This window comes from Microtus ochrogaster, unplaced genomic scaffold (assembly GCF_000317375.1).
Source record: "Microtus ochrogaster isolate Prairie Vole_2 unplaced genomic scaffold, MicOch1.0 UNK67, whole genome shotgun sequence".
NCBI lineage: Eukaryota > Metazoa > Chordata > Mammalia > Rodentia > Cricetidae > Microtus > Microtus ochrogaster.
The window spans coordinates 702,350-708,938 of NW_004949165.1; the positions used below are offsets into that span (position 1 = coordinate 702,350).

General features: G+C 37.7%; 1 pseudogene; it reads right to left on the reverse strand.

Moving 5' to 3' along the window:
• Positions 1-595: 595 nt before the first annotated feature.
• LOC101978890 lies at positions 596-1,328 on the reverse strand (annotated as a pseudogene).
• Between the last annotated feature and the right edge of the window lie 5,261 nt (positions 1,329-6,589).

Here is a 6,589-nt window from a genome sequence, read left to right on the forward strand (position 1 = left end):
TATTGGGAAGGAAGTTGTCAACTCAAACAGCAGCAAATGAAGAATGCATAAATGAAACTCCCTGTTGTCACAGACAGATGTAACCTCCAGAATATGTGACATAGGAGACATTTCAATCTGTGACCCCCCAAGACTGGATGCATTAAGAGCTTCCCCATTCAACCCAACACTTCTGGATTCCTACTAAAAAAAATCTAGAAATTTGGGAGTTATTATTACAATTACTTTAATTTGTAATGGACTACATTTCCATATCTTCACAGTAATACAAAACATAGCCACTTGCAGAACTGGTTCAGATTACTTAAAAAATACCCAATGCACTGTCAGTTCTCTACATAAGTGTCTGCAGTTACTCACGTTTATATGAAATGAAACTATTGATACTTTTCTACAGCAGTAACTGCACACCAGGAAGACCAAGACAACACAAATCAGGGGATAGAGTTTTCCCAAAACTGCAGTATGAAGACTATAAACAGTTGATCCCATACACATGAATAGGCTTCCTTGCTAGAGGAAATTACAGTGAAATAAGGAATGGAGATGTAAAAAGGTTTTCTTGAGGGGACGAAGGATAGCACCCTGGATGCCTTTAGTTTTCAGCCCCCTCCGCTGCATCACATTCTTCTCCTGAACTGTCCGATGTCCACAATGTTAAGTTGTCTATAAGCAACTGCATGATGAGGGTGCTGTCTTTGTAGGAGTCTTCATTCAGTGTGTCAAGCTCTAAGATGGCCTCATCAAAAGCCATTTTAGCCACTGTGCAGGCAAACTCTGGATTATTAAGGATCTTATAGTAAAATACAGAAAAGTTAAGGGCCGGACCCAGGGGGACTGGATGTGTAGGCTGCATTTCTTTCTTGCTTATATCAAATGCCTCTTGGTAGGCTCCTTGGGAATTATCTATTGTTTGTTTTGGATCATCGCTACATGCTACTTCAGCAAGATACCAGAAATAATCTCCTTTCATTTTCAGATAGAAGATCTTACTCTCTGGATTAGTTGCATTGGCTATTAAATACTTATCCAACAATTCCAGGACGTTGGTGCCGATGGACCTCAGCTCCAACTCCACTTTCTCTGGATAGTCCTTGATCAGCTGCAATTTCTTGTCAGAGGTGTCAGTCTTCTGCTCGATGCTCAAAATGAGCCTACAGCCGGACCAGCTGCGGCCCCTGACCATGTTCTTGTAGGCTACCCACAGCAGGTTGTGCTCCTCATTGGACAGCCCTGCTCCATCATGGCTTTATGCAAGTGGCTATGTCGTTGTAGTGCTCAGCCTGCTCGGCCAGCTTGGCCTTCTGGATCAGCTCAGTCTTCTCCATGGTGAAGTGAGGGGGAGAGCTGAGTCGAATCAGGAGTCCTCCTTCTAGTCTCTGTGGCGGTGACATGAGTCTATGATTCAATTCTTTTACTAGTTCTTGAACCCTGTCCCAAACATTCAAGGCTAATTTGTGGCACAGGGACAAGATTTCTTCATGGTAAAGAGCTTGGACCTGTGGCATAAGGGTCTTTGCCAAGAATTTGATCTTAGGAAACCTCAAGACCTTATGCTTTTCCCTATTCCATATTTTTTGATTCTTCCTTGAAATAAATTCCAAACATCAAGGAAGGTCCATCATCCAGGACTATGGAAATTAACTGAAAAAGTCATGGGGGGTTGCCCTAACATTCGAAGCCCAATTCTTTATCATCTCCTTAACAAATATGGAATGAAAGCCATAAGTTATGACAGCTTGCTTAATTTCTTTTAGATCATTCATTCCTATAGGTATCCATCTACCTTCTTTGGCTCTTTCTGAGCCTTTAGAAGCTGATGCTTTGTCAGAGTAAATTACAGAGTAGAAAGTTTAAACCCTGGGTAAGCCAGTTCTGACAGCCACAGGCAATGTTGCATCTTATCCTTGTGCCTTTTTCCCTGTTCATCAGCTCCAATAATTTCTTCAATCATTTCAGATCTTTTTATCATTGTCTTCTGTAAAGCCTGAATCTCATGGCCTGTATATATTTCTAGTGATTTCATTGAGGCATCAGTTCTTTGGTCCTCATTCTTCTCCTATGATTTCAAGGTTTGAATGTTTTCCTTTAAAGATAGCATCTCCTCCTTGGACTTTACTTGAATATTGTGTTGATTGCCACCCTGGAGATACATTCTTTCTGTTAATTTTTCATAACTTCTTGATAACTTTTGAATGTCAAATTCAACAGTGTGAATACTTTCAGATAACTTTCTAGTACCCTTAGATATGGAGACAATTCTGTTTATCATAGTATTACTTGTTCAGATAACCTCTGATTTTCGATGATATTAATCCTGTCAACTAGATGTTCATTATTAGTTCATAAAGACTGTATCATTCCTAAGAGTGCCATATTCTTCCTTAATGATAAAATATGGAGAAGAAAACTGAAACCTAGTAACCAATAAATTGAGGCATCCCCATAGTCATATAAGCCTTGCATAATACAATCCATAGTATTAACAAAAAAGTACTAAATGTTGAGTTGGTAATGAAATCTACCATATTACCTGTTATCCAGTAGATGTCATGGTTGCAGAGTTGTGACTAGAAGCGATGCAACAGTGACAGGAATGGTCCTGGACTATTTTAGTTTCTGCCTTACTACTTGTTAAAGACTGAGAAATATGCATTGTTTGACAAATTAAATCTAATTAAATCAACTCCATACATGGAGCAAGAAACCCAGATCCAGGGGCACAGAACAGAACCTGGAAGATGTACATGCTGCTACGAGACAAAAATCATCCCTGGAGGTTGTAATGGTTGGCAAACCATGTGTCTACTTGTGCTCTGGCTCACTGCATGAGCATTACCATCTCTGCTGTGATGGGGCTTGGCAGTCCATGTGGGAGGCATGGTGTCAAAATGGCCGGGCGATGGTGGCACACGCCTTTAATCCCAGCACTTGGGAGGCAGAGGCAGGTGGATCTCTGTGAGTCTGAGACCAGCCTGGTCTACAGAGCTAGTTCCAGGACAGGCTCCAAAGCCACAGAGAAACCCTGTCTCGAAAAAGCAAAATAAATAAAAAAATAAATAAATAAATAAATAAATAAATAAATCTACATGGGCGCCAAGTGTTGTAGTAAACCCACCAGGTGAAGCGGTGAATGGATACTTAAAAGAAATCCCACACTAGCTCAGAACTGAAAGAGAGATATTTATTTAGGGGTAAACTCACAAATAAGGATTCTCTGCTTGAAAGGTGGATGGAGATAGAATCCAAACAATCTGAAGGAACAATCAGTGAACAGGAACAAGGCGAATGAGAAAAGGGGATGGGTGCAGGTTCAGCGCCCATATATATAGTATGAGAGGCCATGCCCCAGCAGGCCTATAAATTTTCTTACAGCAGCCAACACTTTTATAAGTGCAGGTATGTTGCAGTCTTTCTGATATGGACTCTTCTACCTGAAGTAGGGCTTGTCTTTGCTGTTCTAATTTCCCAACACAGCTTAGCCTGAAACTTATTTTTCAGATTTATTTGAAGTAGATAGCTAATCAATATAATTTTTCATTGCTTTATCCTACTTTGTAAAACAGAATTTGGCTAATATTACAAATAAGTAAATTTTCTATCAAGATCATTACAGCTAGTTCAAGTTATTCCATCTTTTCTCATTTATTCAATCAATCTTGTATCAGTTGTGCACATACTGAGTCCATTTCTAAGTGCTTGGGATACAACTGAATAAAAATAGACCACTTTAATATTCTAATATAGATATTAGTCAGTTTGTGGAGATAAAAAATAAGTGCATGATATGGGGAAGTAATTATACTAAGAATAAACACAGAGTCTGGAAATCAGACAAAAACAAAGCATTATCTATTTAGAATAAAGTCTTCTGTGAAACTTGTTTGCAACAACTTGTCCTTTGAACAAAAATCATGTAAAGTGAAAAGAAAATATCATACAGGTCAAGGAGATGCTTCTGACAGCATGAATGGCAAGTAGAAATACTTTAGGGTTCATGTGCAACTGTGTAGTATAGATAAAGTAGAGGTCAATGTGTCTGAAGCAGAGAAATAGATAGAAAACATGGTAGGTAAGAGGGAATGAAAGTGGGAACAGAAAAACACATGAATGAAGACCTTATCCAGGCAAACCCGTCAAGTCAGATGATATTGGAAGGTCTTGCATGTGGAAATGGGAGTTCATTATATTTATATTTATTTACTTTATTATTTATTTAAAACAATAACCATATTCCAGTTTTGTGGAGCAGGAAGAACAGACTGATTAAAGGACTTCTAGAAGAATAAAAGAAAACAGTGACCCTAGAAGTAAACCCACACATCTCCAATTCAATGATTATGTACAAAAATCCTAAGAGCAAACATTGGTGACAGAATTTTCTTTACACTAAGAGGCCTTACCCCACAGGTAGAAGAAAGATTAACATGTCTTATGTTTTACTGGTAGCAATCAATTTAAAATTCACCAAAGCCCTAAATATAAGACATGAAACTTTTAAGTTTCCAGAAGAAAACATGAAACATTTTGATATATCAGAATTGGTAAGAGGTTTTTTTTATTAAAGACATACTCTCAAATCATAGCAATTAAAAGCAAACATAGACAAATGATATCTCATCAATCCCACAATCTTCTGCACAACAAAGGACACAATCAAAGCAATAAAGAGAAATTCTTTAATAAATAAAAGAAAATATGTGCAAATTGAACTTTTGACAAGAGATTAATATTCAGATTATATAAGAAGTTCATACAACCCAACAGAAAAAAAAATCCCTGCAAAATTCATCTAGGTCTAAATAGGTATTTGTCAGTGACAACCTATGAGCAATCAACAGGTACACAAATGCACATTATCTATAATCAGGGAAATTCAAATCAAAGCCACTGTAAAATCAGGAACTCCAGTCTTGTGGCTGGAACCAAACAGTGACTATAAGGACGCATGTTAGAAAGAAAAATCAATGGTGGAAGCATCTACATTAATAATATTTTTAAAAATGAATAGGAGATAATGATAGATACCAGAATACAACTCACTCCATCTGTTTTTTCCACAAATCAACAAAATCAAACCTCACAAGAAAGACACTTTCACCATCACAAATTCAGGCAGAGACTATCACAAACTGTCTATTTCTTGCACATAGAGAAATGAAGACATTCAAACAGTGGGCACATGTTTGCAGTCAACCTGTGAGCAATTGGAGTGTGGAAAAAAGTCTGAGGAATCTTGAATACAGCAGGAGAGATTCACAGAACACACATATGAGATATAGACACAAATAATGTCACATTGTGAGCAACTGAATACTCAAGGGAGATGTAGAACTTAGTGCTTCACAGCACTAGTTCCAAGAAAGGAGTTTGATAGTCACCACAAATTGCAACCTTGAAAACCCTGCTTCTTCAAAAAACTGGAGATGCAGAAGAGACAAAATAGAGTTTTCTTTGACTTAGTTACAGAGAGAAGTAAGAAAAAAGTGAGAGTGCAAATTAAGATGACTTTTGTCTTCATAAGTCCTTCTTGAGAAATCTACTACCTAGTAGAATTTTCTCCAGCTTAGATAGATAACAAGAGAAAGTTCATCAAAATGACAGTATAGATATTTAACTGTAGAACTAAGACTAAAACTAAGGGTCAGTACAGGGTTAAGAAATCCAATATGTTTTGTTGACAAAGTAGAAAAAAATGCAAAGATTTAGAAGGAAGACAAGGTAGGTAAGATAGAAAATAAAAGATTACCACTGGCTGCTTACTTAATAGATATTGGGGGGACCTCAAGGATACTGATTAATTTAGTATTCCATAGAAGAAAGGTACAAAAAAAGGAACTTATTGCAGGATAAAAGTATGGCTCAAGGTTTGGCTATCATGTACAAGGTAATAGGATTGATACCCAGCATTGGAAAAGAAAGAAAGGAAGAAGGAAGGAAGTGTAGAAGGAGTAGCAGACCACTACCTGCCACCTGGCTCCCTGCCACTGGCTAGCTTTACCCAAAATAATTGCATGAAACTGTATTCATTTAAACACTGTTTGACCCATTATCTCTAGCCTCTTACTGGCTAACTCTCACATCTTGATTAACCCATTTCTAATAATCTCTGTAGCACTACAAGGTGGTCTTTTACTGGGAAAGATTCAGCATGTCTGACCTGGTGGCTGGCTCCATTGCTTTGTGCATCACTTCCCTTCTTCCCAGCATTCTGTTCTGTCTACTCCACCCACCTATGTTCTGACCCATCAGGCCAAGCACTTTCTTTATTAATTAACCAATTAGAAACACATAGATAGAAGACCCACCTACATCAAGGAAGGAAGGAAGGAAGGAAGGAAGGAAGGAAGGAAGGAAGGAAGGAAAGAAGGAAGGAAGGAAGGAAGGAAGGAAGGAAGGAAGGAAGGAAGGAAGGAGAAAACCAAATCAGGACCTATAAGCATAATAAGAGGTAGTATACAGATTAAAATACAAACTTTCTCAAACCATAAACAATCCTTTTATGAAACTAATTTGAATTCACAAAAAGTAGAATCACAACACTACATGACAAATATGGAACCTATAAATATGATTAAGATAAAAAATT